Raw genomic sequence first — 18,153 nt, forward strand, 5'->3', positions numbered from 1 at the left:
AACCTGCATGTATACAGTTTTTTCGTTTAATTGGAACACCCCCTAAACACTTCCTAGAAGTTTCACCTTAATACTCTAAGTGTCATTAGTTACAGTAACTGTAGTTGTAGTACTAAAAGTATACACATAGTGCCTTTTGGATAGTTCAAAATCCCACAAACCTGCTCTTAAAGGTCTAACTTAAAAATGTAAGTTGTTCTTCAGATATTGCTTTGTCACCTTTTTGAAAGTTCACATGCTCATAGTTTGATTTGATTTAGTTCAACGTCCGCCTAAATATTTCTTATATTTGATTACTGAAGACATTGTTATATTCTCTTTGGACTATTGGCTACAAAATGGCTGTTCCACAATTTCAATCGAACGTGTTTGGGGAAAAGAGGATATCAGGGAGAGGGGGGCGGGCTATTTTCTCTCCATCACGCTTGACTCTTAAAATGGAACGAGAAGTATGTATTTCCAATCAAATGAGCCTCCTCCAAAGTTAACAAGACCATCTCTTCATAAAAACCTTACATCCCCCCGGGGTATAACTTAAAACCCTTATCCCAATATTTTGGAGGGTTTTGTCAACCCCAAAGGCCGTATTATGAGATCTTTGGACTATTTTTGAACAAATGGCTGTCTTAAAATTTCTATCGGATGCATTGGGGGAAAATATGACGTGGGTAAGGGGTATAGCTGCCCTCCGATAAATTTGACTCTTAAAAATGGCTCTTCAACTTCCGATTTCCAATCCAATGAGCCCCCTCCGAAGTTTAGACGACCCCTGTTTCCATAAAAACCTTCAATACCCTCAGGGCACACCTTACAACCCTTGCCCTGAGGACTGTGAAGGGGTTCTCATCCTCAAAGACATAATTTCTGGACTTTTGAACTACGTCAGATAAAATAACTATCTCGAAATTTTGACTGGAAGTGTTTGGGGAAATGATGGGCGTGTGGGAGGGGAGGGGGAGTTGCCCTCCAATCCCTTTTTACTTTTAAAGAAGGCACTAGCCCTTTCAATTACCAACCGACTGAGCCCTTTTCGAAGTTTCTACGACAACAAATGGCCACCTTAAAATTTCTATCAGATGCGTTTCTGGAAAGTACGACGTGTGTGTGGGGGGGGGGGTTATTTGCGTTCTGATCACTTTAACTATTAAAAAGCGCACTATGACTTCTGACTACCAATCCAATGAGCCCTCTTTGAAGTTTATACGACCACAATTTCTATAAAAACCTTATATGCCCCCAGGACGTAACTTACAACCCTTGAACTGAGGGCTATATGGGGGGGGGGGTATCCTCAAAGACATAATTTCTGTACCTTTCAACTACACTTATCAAAATGACTATCTAAAACATTATGATTGAATGTTTTTGGGGAAATGATTGGTGAATGGGGGGGCTGCATGACCTCCAATCACTTTTTACTGTAAAAAAGGCCAGTAGAACTTCTGATTACTAATCAAATGAGCCCCCTGTGAAGTTCATACGACCACTTTTTTTTAAGACTTAATATCCCCACAGGGTATAACTTACAACCCTTACTCTGGGTTTTTTTTTGGGGGGGGGGGGGGTTCTTTCTCAAAGTCATAATTTTCAGACCTTAAAACTGCACTGAACAAAATGGCTATCTCAATATTTTGATTGAGTGTGTTCAGGAAAGTGATTGACGTGGGGGAAGGGGAGCTGGTTGCCCTCCATGAGCTCTTTTGAAGTTCCTATTGCTTTTCTTTCTATACGAAGTGCCCTGGTCTAAAAAAAAAATGTTGTGCCCACATCATTCTTTACTTAGGCAGCGCTATCGCGCTGCCTATGATATTTTGTCTTAAGATTTCAATTATACAGCACTGGAAGTGTCGATTAGACCAGGTAAGCCCCCCCCCCTTAAAAATTGGTCTATGGGCATCCATGTTAGTGCTTATTAATTGCTTCTCATGTTCAGTTGTTTTTTCTTCTTTTCTAGGATTAGAATAAGCTAAATTTTCCATAAAAGAAAAAAAGTACAATTATTTTCTTATTTGTTATTAGCCTTTTTATTAATCTTTATTCCTGATTTATTCTTTCCTTTTTCTTACATCTCCTATTCTGGTCAATCTTAGTCAAATCTAGTCAAAATCCTTAGTAAAAGCATACAACAAATCTATCAGTTTATAAGCTGAGCATCCTTAGTGACCCTAGTCAAGCTAGCTTAGTCAAGTCTATGTATCTAGTCAAGCTCCTTAGTATCGGCATACAAAAAAGTCTCAATTTAAAGACTGAAGGTTCACAAAGCTCAAAATTTAAAAAGATTACTTCCATATGTGAACTTTGTTATACTGGTCCGATTTCACTGATGTGGCTTGTGATTTAAACTGGTGTGATTGATTACTATGCAGCATACCTTGAAAATATAAATTAATAATTTATAAAATTTGTTTCTTTTAGTCAGAGTTTGTTTCTTATTTTCCAGGATTAGAATAATCAGAATGTTTCTTTTAAAAATAATAATTTTTGTTTGATTTGTTATTAGTATTTAAATTTATCTTTACTTTTGATTCTATTTTTCTTTTCCTTTCATCTTGTTTTCTGGTCAAGCTTAGTAAAAGCTTAGTCAAGCCTAATCAAAATCCTTAGTCAAGATTAGTATAAGCTTAGAAAAGCTTGCTCAAGATCCTTAGTATAGATAGATAGATATTTTATTAGTGACTGAACCGTAAACCCGGTATTTCACATCTGCAACTACAAAAACTTTAAAATGACATGAAAACGAGAGAAATAAACACAACAAAAACCAGAAAGGAAAAAAAAAAGGACGACGATCTTAATAATAAGCATATCACTTTAGAAATCAACTATGGACATTGATGAAATTAGGCCGTGTCAATAAGAAATTGAATCACCAGAGACCGAGTAAGTTCGCAAACACTATGCAAATACAAATCGAAAGGAAAGAAGATTAACAGCTCATTCAAACAATTTATCAAAATCGAGCGAGGAAAAGAATAATTTCCACATTCAAAGAGGATGTGATAACAATTTTCAACACAGCCACACAAGGAGAGTGGAGTTTCACTTTTTTCCAATTCTGTGTAGGAAATAATTTAGGTGGGTGTAACCAGTTATAAATTGGGTTAAGTAAGGAGACGGGTTGAAATTTGTAAGAGACAAAAGATCATCCTTATTACGAAAAAAGTTTATCGTCCAGTTAGTCAAGGAATTCGCAAACCTATTTTCCCAATTATGATATACTGTATCAGTCAAAACGGCACGGGGCACAGTGGTATTCTTTTGTATTGTTATATCTCTGTCCAAAAATTGAGCAGCTAGTTCTTCAATAAAGGTACTGTGATCAGCAGAATCGTGAAATATGGAAATACAGAGGGTGAGAAATTTGGCCAGAAGTTAGGACGATTTTTGTCAAAATAACGTAATAAGGATATTTCAATAGCCTGATAATCAATTAGAAGTACACCAGAAATGGCGGGTATAACCTCACTTAAAGCAGTTCTAGAAGATTTGGAAATAAAGGAAGGCCTTTGAGTTGAAAGTAGGACTTTTCTTATATGCGTTTTACTGATTGCACTAATCCATATAGCAGCAGTATACCGAGTGGTACTTTCTAATAGTTACAACTTTTTTCGAATACGAATAGTTACACTTTTATACAGCAATATTAGGGTAGACGGTTTTAGACCCCAAGTTGATCTAGCAATACTAGGAAGGAGGCTGGAATATTGTTTAGCTGAATTCACTCTGTAAGTAATGTGAGGAGACCATAGTCATTTTCTATCTAAAATACCGCCCAAGTATTTTACATTATCCTGAATTTTAGTCATATTTCCACCGATGCACAGCTTAACAGGAGGGAATTTATGTTTGGAGTTAAATAATATAGCTTAAACTTTATTCATATCAAAGGTGAGTTTATTATTTGAAGCCCAATCAGTGATTCTTTCGAAAACATTTGTTGCTAGTCTTTCCATACTTGAAACCATCGAGCCCGTTATAACAATGCACACATCGTCTGCGTAAGCTTGAACTTTGCAATTAATGTCAATATTTAACTCGAGTAATCATTTACATTTATAGACCAAAGGAATGGAGACAATATGCTACCTTGGAGCCATGAATTTCTTTAGAAAGCCAAATCGTGAATTATAGATCCAATTGTTAGCGTAACTTAAGGAATCAATTTTATTTAAAATTAATCGTTTAACATTAAACAACAAGCTAATAGGTCTATAGGAAGAAACAGAACCATCTTTATTTCTTTTTTTTACTAATGACAAGAATATTTTCAACTCTCCATTCCTTGGGGAAATATGACAACATCAGATAGGCATCAATAAGTGTCAACATAGTAGGTGATAACACATTGTTATTTTTCTGTCAAAACTAAATTTAGGATCCCTTTTAGGCCAGCTGCTTTCATTGAGCTTATATTCCTTATAATTTCTTATAGTTCGTCTAGACTAACTTCATTTACACCATTTTCACTATTATTTGATACGATTGAAACTTCTTGTCTAAGATTACGATGATAATCCCTCTCACAGGATCCATCCATCAAGGAAACCATCCATATATCGAGGAAATCATCTAGAGAAAAGTTCTTCTGCTTCACTCGCTGAGGTAGTGTATATTTTGTCATCTTTCTTAATGTGGGTCGGGTGTTCAACACCATTATTGTATGTATTGTGTGCCAGGGATCAGAGCTGCCTTTGGTTCATAAAAAAAAATTTTCAGTGCTCTTATTTGGCTTTTAGGATTGCAGATTTGTAATTTTTTCTCTAGTACTTTCACATTTTTTACACTGTCATTCGGTGGATAGTGTCTACTTAATTGTTGAACGTGGTGGTATTCTATTCTATGAAGACTTGGCTCTGGAGTCCACCACTTATGACATCTCTTAGCATTAGCACAGTAGATAGGTGTAGACTCAGACGTCGCTTTAAGGATTAAACTTGTCATTTATTTTATGGCTTGGTCTATTTCTGGCTGAGATGGCAGGATCATAGCATAAATATCATCAACGCCATCCAAAACAATAGCACTGAAAGCACTCTTGTTGTTTTTTTTTTGAATCAAAACTAGAATCAGCAATAGAGACATGTTCACTAGGACTAAACGACAACTTCAACGTAATATATTTATGGTCTGAAAGGGAAGAATCTTCATGAATGAAGCTAAGGAAAATGTCGACTAGTTTCGTTTCCTCGGAATCTATTTCTCTGTAGATCTCTCTTCGAAAACCCATCTCGATCGGATAAGAACTACCTGTGCAAGAAAGCTAAGAATCATCCTTCCCTGCAAAAACTTTCAATCACTCAGCTTGATCATCAATTCTACAATTCTTGCATCGGACCCATCACCAAGTATGGTTGTCTGCTGTATGCTGGGGCTCTTAAAACGTTGCTGGTACCGCTCCAAAATATTTGGAATAGGGCAGGCTCAATCGTATCTTACGACTCTCCAGTTTATTAGTGACAGGTTTGAATTAGTGTCAATGGCTTTATGAGCAAGCATATAAATTAAAATTCACCTCTAGAGCTTTCTCGTATAGTGTTCCCCCCTCCCCCGTTTTCCAACAGATACAAAGGCACACAACTCGGTCCAATAATCTTGTGGTTCGTACGCCGAGAACAGAACATTGGAAGAACAGCTTCATTCTACGTTGCACTTCAATCTAGAATGATCCTTCTAGAGAAATTTTCCCTAAGAGTTTCTCTCTAGTTTCTAACTAGCGGCAAATCAGATATATAAATATACCTGGTGCTACAAATTTAGGGAAAAAATGTTTACACAAAGCACCCTTGTAAGCTGACTAATTAATAGTACAGATACTCCTTGCGGTAACAATGCAAGTAAAAATTTTTATCCATGTAACAAGGTATGAAAGTAATGTGCATAATGGTATTCTTTAGTTAAATGAAAGCAGTGTTAACTCCATCCGTAAGTAATTACAGCCAGTCCCAAGCCTGAATAAAATAGGAGGGTTTTGTGGTAGTCTTGCAACCTGCCCTCAGAAAAAATTATGCTCTAGAAACAATCCAAAGAGAGCCAAAATTTCTTTGTTTGTGTTATGATTGCCCAATTGAATAATGACCATGGATCATCCTCTGATTACTCGATGTTGACAACATTGGAACGCTCCTGGAAACGATTTTTGAAAGCAAATTGCCCCATAAAACTTGGTTTTTGGAATGTCAGAACAATGGCCCAACTATCAAAAACTGAACAGGTCATGAAAGAAATGCCTAATTATGGCCTGGATGTACTAGCGCTCTCTGAGGTCCGTTGGACTGAAGCAGGTGAACAAAAACAGGATAAGGGGTATACTATCCTGCACAGTGGCCTCGAGAATAAGAAAGTAGCGGGTACGACCATGATGCTCTCCAAAACAGCCTCAAAAGCAAGAGACCAAAGGACCAATGGTTATCAGAGACAACCTGGAACCTGATTGGTGAGCGTCGTAACTTAAAGCTGCAGCTCTTAAAAGGTAGTAAAAACAGTGACACAGTTCTGAAAAACCAAATGTACAAAAGCCTAGATGAACAAGTCAAAATTATTGCAAAGCGAGATAAACGCAACCTTTTGGATAAAAAGCTGCCATGACAGAGGAAGTGGCGAAACGTGGTGACTCCAGAGCCGTATATAAGATTACCAATGGGGGGAATGCCGAATCGTAAACGGACCAGTTAAAGATGCAAATGGAAAAATTGTCTCAGACCTAGCAGAAATACCCGTAATATGGGCCTTGCATTTTGAGAAGATTTTGAACAAACCCCTCCCAGTGGATCCGCCGGATATTCCTACAACCCCCTTTTTGAACCTTCAAATCAACACAGAAGAACCTTGTTATGTAGAAGTTCGACAGGCAGCCCGCAGGCTTAAGAATGGCAGAGCAGCTGGAACCGACAGAATAACAGCCGAGACGATAAAAACATAACTGAATACCTGTATAAATGTGTGGCTTAAACTTTTTTCTAGTATCTGGAAGTCTGAAAAGGTACCCAACGATTAAACAAAAAGTACGCTCATCAAATTTCTCAAAAACGGAGATGCGACAAATTGTAACAACTGGAGGGGTATCAGTCTCCTATCTATTCCGGGTAAACTCTTTGCACAAATTATTCTCCAGCGCATCCAGACAGTCCTCGGTAAATACCTACGGGACGATCAGCATAGTTTCCGGCCATCCCGTTGTTGCATGGATCTTATCTAAACATTACGAATGATGATTGAGGAGTGTAATGAACGGTGAGGAAAAATGTATCTGATTTTCGTGGACTTCAAAAAAGCCTTTGACTCCATCGACCGAGACTCGCAATGAAAAATCCTGTGATACTTTGGAATTCCTGATAAAATAGTGGCCATAACTGTAGCATTATATGAAAACAGGGAATACTGTGTTCGGACCCAAGAAGGAAATACAAAATATTTTCGTATCATGTCCGACGTAAAACAGGGCTATATTCTTTCTCCCTTCCTCTTTGTCATCGTTGTCGACTATATACTCATTGATTGCACAGGCTTCGGCATCCAAATTGGAGAATGTAAGCAGTTAGCCGATCTAGATTTTGCTGAGGATATTGCCTTGATGGAAAGTAACAAGACCAAACTCCAGGATCTCCTCAATACTATCAGTCAAAATGTTGGCCGACTTGGCCTCAAGATCAACACAGAGAAGAAAAAGAGCATGACAACAACTAATTCCTCCTGAACATAAAGTGTGAAGATTTAACTGTCGAGCAGGTCTTGGAGTCCAGGTACCTCGGCAACACTGTGGAAAATTCAAGGTCAAGCGAGTGGAAAGTGCAGTTGAGGATAGGGCAAGCCAGCGAAGCTTTTAACCGACTACAACCAGTATGGCGATCGAAAAAGTCTTCTACGAAATTAAAAATGATACTATTTAATAGTAATATCCTTTCTGCACTCTTTTACAGCAGTGAGTGCTGGAATTTAGGTCAGCAACAAGAAAGACGGATTCTTCCCTTCGGAGGATTCTGATTATCGACTGGATAGATCACGTCACAAACCAGAAAATCCGATCTATCTCAGGCCAGCCCATGGTTACAGATATCATTCGGCAACGAAGGTGACGATACCTTGGGCACGTGATCCGTATGAAGGACTATAGGATCCCAAGACAGATCTTGGAATGGCAACCTCAGGAAAACCGCGGGAGAGGTCGACCAAAAAACACTGTACGTCGCAGATATAGACAGGACCTTCCCAACATTCACACGACGATACAACTCCAATGGGAAGATATTTTGGTGAAAACGCACATGTGGAACGACTCGCGGCTCTTCGTGGATGCCCTGGGTGCCTCTGGTGGCACAAGAGGATCCAAGGTCTAAGGTAAGTAAGTAAAACATTTACCAGGTAGATAAAATACCCATACCATAACATAAAAATAGTATTTGGCCAGTATAGAGCCTACTGCTGTCGATGACATTCATTTATTTGCTTGTACTCTCATTGAATGTTTTTCGGCCATAGCAGCATCAACATTATCAATAAGCACTAGCTCTTTCGGTTACCATGTTGGTTTCCTATTATTTCGTATGAAAAATCACTTTAGGCTTCTTTAAATTTCTAGGCAATTGAGAGCTGTACCTTTTCTATCATTTCTAAGAAAGAATCAGTTGAAATACAAGTTTGGTATTTGTTTGGCTCATTAAGTGATTTTTTTAAATATTTTAATATTTTGGGATTTCATCTTCCGGGCCAAATTCGTCTGAGCTGGGCACTTTGGCAGAGATTTTTAAAATATCGGCAATAAGAATATAAAGTGGCATAATATTTCAAATTATTGCACCATGCTGGGCAAATGACTGAAAGAAATTGTGGCTAGCACATGAAAAATACTGAAGCGTAGAAGGATTGAGGAAAACGGACAGCGCGGTAAAATTAAAAAATTTTGCCCAGGCTTATTTTCTAGACTATTTCGTATTCTGAAGTTTTTATTTTGGGTAAGAGCATTTACAATATTTGGATTAGGATCAATTAATGAATTCCCACCCTATAATGGGGGTTCCTTCTGGGGGAAGTGTCACAGTGGGAACTAGCCATCCACAACAGGCAAACCATACACAAACAGGATCAGCACTAGTAGGACTGTCTCCTCCACAAACATCATTCTCACCACCACACATAGCATACTCACCTTCTCACACCCAGCCATTTCCAGTATACTCTGGACAGCCCCATCAAACACCTATACAATTTCCTCACTCAAAATATCAAGATACTCAAGGACCCCCTACAGTTTACTAGCCTATGCACCTCTGCCATATTCAATTCATCAAGGTTATTTTCACCGTGTACCCCAAAACTAAAATTTACAATTTGTATCCTCAGCAAGCGTCCATATTAGATTTTCAGGGTTGTTAGTTGATTATCCTCCCCTCCCCATCGAAGAAGAGGAAGACATCACAAATGTTGTAAATCCTATAGAGGCTGAAGGGATCAGTGATTTACTAAAAAGAAATGGTAAGAGAAGTGGCTCACATCTTGAGCAAAAAACTTCTAAAACTGTAAAACCTCCTATAGTTGAAAGATTTCCAGAGAAATTCAGAGCTATAAATAACAGAATAAAGACAGCTAGTGAGTTTATAAGCAGTGAATCAGGGACTAATCTAATAGTGGTTTTCACCTCACAGGTAAAACTTCCATCAGACAGAGCAATCACTCTAGAACTTAAGAAAATTTTCCAAACAGAAAAAATTGACTTTTACTCAAACTACAATAGAAATAGACTATCAGTATATGTTCAATCACAAACTGCATTGGATACTTTAATGAAAATTCAGAAGCTAGGGTAAAAAACCAGTATCCAATTGATCAAAATTATGTAAAACTAAAACCCTCACATCTTGTTACCAAAGAGGAATTGAGAAGGATTGAGTATATTAATGAATAGCTAAAAGTCTAAGCTATGCATCAATATGGTTATTATTCAGATTATTTAAGATCAGAGACTTGAAATTCTTAGTTTATTGACTTACCTGCAGGGACCTCTTTTTGGAAATACCAATTATCCTATTTTGATGTATATATCCTTTTAGTGTTTCACTTTTATTCATATATTAACAGAAAGCTGATTTTCTTCTGATTCAAGAAATGTAACTTTTATTGCTTGATATTTATTCTATAAATTGCAAATTTTTAAATATAATTTTTCTTTTCAATTGCTTTTCAAAACAGAGACCACATTTTCAATTTATGCTGAAAAATCATTGGTGAAAATTTGACCAAGAAGGCAGGTTTCTTGTTACTGCCCTCACATTGCTTCATGTTGTAGTAAAAAGGGGTGGTCCAAAAACCCATTGCTATTTTTCCAAAATGCCAAAGAAAAGTGGTCTTTTACCCTAGATGTTATTGATGTAGCACCTGAAGAGAAAAGACAGGTCAGCTATGGTGTAATCAAGCAAATAGCACTAGGTTATTCAAAGGGAGAACTGCTGACAGACCTCAGGGTCTTGATATTTATTCTATAAATCGCAAATTTTTAAATATAATTTTTCTTTTCAATTGCTTTTCAAAACAGAGACCACATTTTCAATTTATGCTGAAAAATTGTTGGTGAAAATTTTACCAAGAAGGCAGGTTTCTTGTTACTGCCCTCACATTGCTTCATGTTGTAGTAAAAAGGGGTGGTCCAAAAACCCATTGCTATTTATCCAAAATGCCAAAGAAAAGTGGTCTTTTACCCTAGATGTTATTGATGTAGCACCTGAAGAGAAAAGACAGGTCAGCAATGGTGTAATCAAGCAAATAGCACTAGATTATTCAAAGGAAGAACTGCTGACAGACCTCAGGGTAGAAACTAATATTGAGATTAAGGAATTAAAGAGGTTGAAAAGATACAATCAAGAGACCAAAAAAATTAGAAGATAGCCTGAGTATTTGTGTTGCATTTGAGAGCAACTTCCCCAGTCTATTTGGCTATATAGAAGAAAAAGAAGTATTGAGAGATACAACCAACCAGTTATTCAGTGCTTTAAATGCCAAAAGTATGGCCACACTCAAGAGAAGTGTAGGTCCCCCCATGCTGTATGCTTGAGATGTGCAAACAAACACTCTTATAATGAGTGTCCCTTAAAACTAGAAACCAAAGAGTCAGGAAAATACCAAAAGCATGTCTGTGTCAACTGTGGAAAAAAACCATTCTACAACATCTGGTAGCTGCCCAGCCTGCCAACAAAACCATTAAAGCATAAAAATTGCAGTTGCCCAAAACATACCAATAAAAAGAGCAGCGAATGCATACCAGAGTTATGCAGATGCACTGAACAAGAAGGCTGTGAAAGAGCAACCCCCCCCTTGAAACAAAAAACACCCTTCAACAGCTAGTGTTATTTGTATTCAAAGTGCCAGAAGTGATAGACATCAAGAAATTAGAAATGAAAGATAGGATAGTGAAGTTATGTCAACTTATGCACTCACTGTTCAAAGTTGAAATCAATGTAGAAGAAGTTTGGAATCTAGCAAATAAACCAGAATGAAGTTGCTATCTTTTAACATCCAATCTATTATGAAAGGCAAAAAGGCTTTATTAGAGCGCTATTTAGAAAAAGAAAAAATTGATGTTGGATGCTTTCAAGAAACATAGCTACAACCCCAGTATTCATGGAGACTTAGAAATTATGAAGTAATAAGAAAAGATAGAGCAGAACAGTCAAGAGGAGGAATATTAATTTGCATTAAAAAGTCATTAATGTTTCAAAAACTAGATATTGAAGACATCACAAGTTCTAAAATTGAGATGGTAGCTTGCTGAGTATTCCTGGGTAAGAGGGATGCAATAGTTATTGTTAATATATATATCCCCAATGGAAATGAGCCACAAACAGAGGACATTTTCAATAAGGTGAAAAAAGTGATTAAAGCCAAAGAGCCTTTTATTATTACTGGTGACTAATGCCCATTCAGATGCCTGGTGTTTATGTGGATCTCATGAACACAGTGGTATAGGTATCCTAAGTGCTCTGGATAAGAATGATAACATTGGCCTAGTGACCCCACTTGGACTTCAAACTAGAAGAAACCCAATTACAGGAGTATACTCTACCATTGGCCTGACTTTCTCTGCAGTAGCAATAACCACTCAACTAAATATAAGTTTAACTCCTGAACCATCCTTAACCAGTGATCATGAGCCAGTGATAATCGAGTATAAAGAATCTACACTAAGAAGTCAAACCCCACCAAAACACCCTACCTTTAAATTGAAGAAAGTTAACTGGGATTACTTCCAGGAGGAACTTACAAGGATAAGTCTTGAAGAAGAACTGGAAACAGTTATGATTACAGAGAAGAAAATTGAAAGATTACAGGATCTACTGATGGAAATGGCTAAAAAGACTATCCCCATCAAGAAATTGGGCAACATGACTAGGAATGAACCAATATGGTGGAATAAACAGTGTAGCTTAAATAAGAAGAAACTAAACCAAGCTTCAACAATTACAACAAGATTCTGACAATTGAAAATTATAGAAAAAAAAAATATTGGCCCAGGCAGAATTTAGAAAAACAAAAAATCAAGCTAAAGCAGAATCTTGGAAGCATTTTGTTTCAAATCTCAGCTTCAGGGATACAGTTGGAAAAGTGTATACCTTCATGAGAAAGATGAATAAGAGAGAATTGCACCACCATCCACAGGGGCCAACAACCTACCAAGGACAAGTGATTGCTGATAACAAAACAAAAGCTGAGGCAGGAGCAAGTCATCTCCACCAGACAATAGGTAAGAAAGATCCATTTGAAGGAACCAGCCCACATTCAACAACTTTCACTAAAGCAAGAAAAGTTTCTATGCAACAATCAGTATTAAGTTAGAACAAACCCTTCTCAAAAGCAGAATTTGAACTTGTTCTAAAGACACTACCAGAGACTTCATCTGGCAGTGACAACATATACCCTGTTTTCTTTAAAAGGTTGACTGATAAATGGAAGGATACTCTGCTACAACTCATCAACAAATTGTGGAAGGAGGGCAGTTTTCCTGCAATTTTGAAGAATGGCACATCTAACATGATCCCAAAACCAAATAAACCATACAAAGTAGAAAATCATTGTTTTATAACTCTGCTCCCAGTTGGAGGTAAGATATATGAAAGGCTAGTAAGGGAAAGCCTGATATTTGCAATAGATGAAACTAACCTGTTGCAGGATATTCAGATAGGTTTTTGCAGATAGAGAAATACAGTAGATAACCTGATCAGGATGCAGAGGGACATCATTGATGCACTTGATAATGGCAAAGTAATGATTGCAGTGCTCTTGGATGTCAAAGGAGCTTTTGATAATTTGGTTCAAAGACAGATACTACAGGGTTTATCTAAAGCAAAAATTAATGAAAATTTGATGAAATTCACACCGAGTTACCTGTCAGATAGAAAAGTTGCTGTGATGGTAGGACAAGGAAGATCAAAGGAAATTGAGGTGGAAAGAGGTGTCCCACAAGGGAGTGTTCTTGGACCAGACTATTATAATGTTGGAGAATTTGATATCCCTCTAGAAGACAATAACTGCAAAGGAGGAATCTTTGCAGATGATAATAATACTTGGACAATCCAAAGCACAGTGGAAGAAGCAGAAAAAGTTGTCCAAGAAACATTAGACCAAATAGAGTTATGGTCCCTAGGAATAGATCTGGATTTTGAACCATCCAAAGCTAAAGTTATGTTGTTCACATCTAAGAGGAATATTAGACCTCCCCAACTTACTCTGTTTGGAGAGGAACTACTTGTAACCAATTTTCATAAGGTCCTTGGAATACACAGTGATGATAAACTTCAATTTTGTCAACATGTCAAATATCTAAAAGAATCCTGTGCAAAGCAACTGAAATTGATGAAGATGCTTTTGTTTGGGAAGCATGGTATCAACATAGTTACAGCAAGACAATTTTATATCAAATACATAAGGCCTAAAATTGATTATGGGAGTTTGATATACAGTATTGCCCCAGAATCTACTCTCAGAAAACTTGATACAATACAGAATACAGCTCTAAGATTAGCATTTGGAGCTCACCAGAGTACCCCAATTCCTTTTCTCCTGGGCGAGTCTGGAGTGGAGAAACTCAACACAAGATGGGAAAAAATGCTTATAGTGTACATGAACCTTCATGGAAAGCAGATTTTAATCACCCAGTTAAGAAACTGATAATTAAACCTGGTCTGACCAACACTAGAAATCACCATAGAAAAAGGAAACGTCTGAATCCTTTTGAAAAATTTGAAGAACTACTAACTCAGGAAGGTATAGAAGTACCTATTACCAAAATGCTATGTTATGAAAAACCACCGAAAATTCCCTCCTGGGATCGGGCTCAGATTGAGTGTCAGATTGATTACATGGAAAAAAATGGAAAATAACCCCCTAATAATGAGATATGAATTCTTTTCAGTTTTTAATATCAAGTACCAATAATACGTTGAAACAAAGGCGTTTGACTCAAAAATAAATGGCTTAGGAATTGGTTTTTTAACAATGGTTCCAGGAATAAATGCTATAATTGCAAAGACATTATGTAAGTGATCAACGATGTTTGAGGCAGAAACAGAAGTACTAGAATGTCCGCGCGAGAGTTTACTGATAAAAACTAGTGAAAGTGATGGAAATTAATAGAAGTTCCTCATATGTAGTGAGTCGAAATCTGCCCTCCATTCCCTAAGGAATTATCCAAATAAACAAAATGATGAGGTCCATAAGAGTTATAGTTCTATTCTGAAGATTGTCGAGAAAGGAATAGTGATACAATTTTTGTGGTGTCCAGCCCATGTGGGGGTGGCGGGTAATGAAAAAGCAGACAAATATGCCAAACTAACTGCACAAAACATGACCCTTACACCCCCTACAGAAACATATAAACAGATTACAGAGATGGTTAGAAAGATTTACCAAGAACATTTTGAGGAAATGAGGGATAATAGTAGTAATATAGCTCTTACCCAGAAAAAGAAGCCTGGCTTTGATATGAAAAATTATAGTAGATTAAAAAGAAAATATGGTTGCTTAATGTTCCGTTTTTGGTCAACCCATGTAGGTATTAAGCATAGGTTGTTTATCATAGGCAAAGCTGATAGTTCTCAGTGGGATAGGTGTAGTGAGATAGAAAGTATTTTCCATTATGTTGTTGAATGTAAGGAATATGAAAATTTGAGAAAAGAAATGATAAATTTGTGCAAAGATGAAAATTTAGGAGAATTTTCAGTAGCACTTGCATTAGGAATTTCGATTGATGATGATTTTTTGAAGTATAGGATGACAGACCTCTTTATTAAGTTTATACTGGAAAGTGGTAGAGAAAGAGATTTTATCTGATGTTGATAGTAATGTAATTGCTGTATTATCAGTGTTGAAAAAGGGATTGATTTTGTGTGTGTACTAGGTTTGACTGAGGGTTTTAGCAATGATATATGTCCGTGTTATAAAAAAGCAAACAAAAAAAAAAACTGCTATAAAGGAAGATTGTCTGTTCTTTTTTAGATTGAAGCTGAGGTGTATTAATTATTGCTGTTTTGAAAGTAGTTGCAGCTAATGGTGTTGTGCTGAGAAGGAAGAAAATTAGTCATATTGAAAGAAGTTTCAACTGACATTGCTGTCAAGAGGAGACTCAAATCTCTCAGATCAGAGATTCAAATAGTTTATGGTGAAAAATTAAATGTTCCCAGAATTCTATTGCCTGAAAATTCCTTAATAGTATCCAGTAAAATTCTGGTTTGGCTAATTTTTTCTATCTTGGAAAAGGGTTAATTTAAGAAAAGGAAACTTTCAGGGATGGGTCCACAGACTAAAGTATGTCCTGGGAAGGTATTTTGAAGTAACTACCCTCACCCTTTCTCCCTCTGAAGGGCCCTGACCATTGATGATCTTTAAAATATTTGTGTTATAAAACTCCTTTGGGGAGGGGTTTTTGACCATAATGATACCTTTGTTATGCTTCCGAGGAGGGCTGTATCCAAGTTTTTTTTGGAGGGGGCTTGGTAAATTTTTTGCAGTTCATATTATTGACTTCCAAATGAAGTAAACAGTAAAATTCTTCTTTAGCTACTTTTGGCTATATTGGAAAGGGGTTAGGTTAGGAAAATGAAACTTTCAGGGATGGGTCTACAGGCTAAGGTATGTTCTGGGAAAGTATTTGAAGTACCTACTTCCACTCCTCCCCCTCTATATAATGCAAATTATTGCACATTACTAGTTATTTTGGCTCACATTTCATCCTACATTACTATCATAATTATAAATCACTGCTTACCTTACACAACTTCAGCTTTTAATCTTGTTAATGAAAATATATTCCACAATCCTATTTCCATTTAATTTTCTTCCCATGCTGACGTTGGTGAGGGTATAATGGGACTGGGTTTGTGATGTGGCAAGTCTTTGCCTATCATAACCACTTAAGGGTAGCTTGCAGGTGGAGAAGAGTATTGATAAACTATTTATACTCTCTTAATTAGGGAAAAGATTTGACAAGAGGTAGACCCAGTAAAAAGATCCAACTTGTTTTTAGAGGACAAATTATGTCATGGGAAGATGTTTTTGAAATCACCTTGTCCCCAAACTCAAAAATTTCTAAAATTGTATGTTAAATACTTTTTACCATGGTTGCCATAGTAGCTACAACCTAGAAGATATTTTTTAGGACTTTAGTGGACAAATTATGTTATGAGAAGATGTTTTTGAAATCCCCCTTCACCCCAAACTCAAAATTTTCTAAAATTCTACTTTAAAACTTTTTAAATATTTATAATGCACTAATAAATAGAGTGCTAAAATCATCAGAATCGACTGTAGAGGACAAGTTATGTCATGGGAAGATGTTTTGAAATCCCCCTTCACCCCAAACTTAAAATTTTCCAAAATTCTACTTTAGAAGCTTTTTTAAATATTTCTAAAGTGCTAAGACATGGAGCGCTACAAACATCAGAATTGACTTTAGAGGACAGATAGAGCGCTACAAACATCAGAATTGACTTTAAAGTACAAGTTATGTCATGGGGAGATGTTTTTGAAATCCCCATTCCCCCCAAACTCAAAATTTTCTAAAATTCTACTTTAGAAGCTTTTTAAAATTTTCTAAAGCACCAATAGATAGAGTGCTACAAACATCAGAATTAACTTTATAGGACAAGTTATGCAATGGGAAGATGTTTTTGAAATCCCCCTTCACCCCAAACTCAAAATTTTCTAAAATTCTACTTTAGAAGCTTTTTAAAATTTGAATTTTAGCATAATATTTGAACCCATAATGCACAAGTAATAAAACTCCTTCCCCCTACAGAAATTAAAAAAAGCTCAAATTTGGAAAGCCTTCTTTTCCATGGGGAGGGGGGGGTACAGTATTTGGACAAAACTACGAAATACTGCACATGTCAAGAAACTGTTAAATCCCCCTTTAAATCTATAAATCTATAAATCTTTAAATCTATGGCGAATGAATCGCCATAGATTTCTAATTAACTTTCTTTTCTCGCAGCTATAGCTACTAATCAATCTCATACTGGAATATGATTTCTCAGTTGTTTTTTTTCTTCTTCTTTTTTTGAAAGACTTTCTTTTGTCTTCTGTCGGGATCAATAATGTCTATATTGTTTTCCTTTTGATGTAGGAATGAAACCTACTCATCCATTTTCTGATTATGCTTCTTCAAAGCTTCGATGCTATTATTTGTCATATGAAGTGTAGCTTCTTAAAGAAGCATTTCGATGCCCATTAAACATCTCCTAATGATACTCTGGTAACCCGTTTCCCTGGTAAAAAAGAATAAGAAGAAATAACCCAGTAAAAAAAAGAAACATCTTCCTATGACATAACTTGTCCTCTACAGTCGATTCTGATATTTGTAGCGCTCTATCTGTTGGTGCTTTAGAAATATTTAAAAAGGTTCTAAAGTAGAATTTTAGAAAATTTTCAGTTTGGGGTGAGGGGGGATTTCAAAAACATCTTCCCATTACATAGCTTGTCCTCTAAAGTTGATTCTGATGTTTGTAGCACTCTATCTATTAGTGCTTTAGAAATATTTAAAAAGCTTCTAAAGTAGAATTTTAGAAAATTTTGAGTTTGGGGGGAAGGGGGATTTCAAAAACATCTTCCCATGACATAACTTGTCCTCTAAAGTTGATTCTGATTTTTGTACTGCTCTATGTCTTAGCGCTTTAG

The 18,153-nt window shown here is 36.5% G+C and overlaps 1 protein-coding gene across 4 annotated transcripts in view; it reads left to right on the forward strand.

The window, feature by feature from the left end:
• Nucleotides 1-8,762: 8,762 nt before the first annotated feature.
• The window catches only part of THADA (Thyroid adenoma-associated protein homolog), a 223,851-nt gene continuing 214,460 nt past the window's right edge, over nucleotides 8,763-18,153 (forward strand). For 2 of the 4 annotated variants that reach the window (XM_089092152.1, XM_089092155.1), the window contains exon 1: nucleotides 8,763-8,880. The gene's annotated coding sequence lies outside the window, so the exon portion shown is untranslated. Of the gene's footprint in view, nucleotides 8,949-15,515; nucleotides 15,641-18,153 lie in introns of those variants that run through there. The other 2 variants (XM_089092153.1, XM_089092154.1) reach the window with 2 other exon arrangements.

The sequence above is a fragment of the Artemia sp. Qi Xiang Cuo genome, chromosome 7, assembly GCF_049724085.1.
Source record: "Artemia sp. Qi Xiang Cuo chromosome 7, ASM4972408v1, whole genome shotgun sequence".
Classification (NCBI taxonomy): domain Eukaryota; kingdom Metazoa; phylum Arthropoda; class Branchiopoda; order Anostraca; family Artemiidae; genus Artemia; species Artemia sp. Qi Xiang Cuo.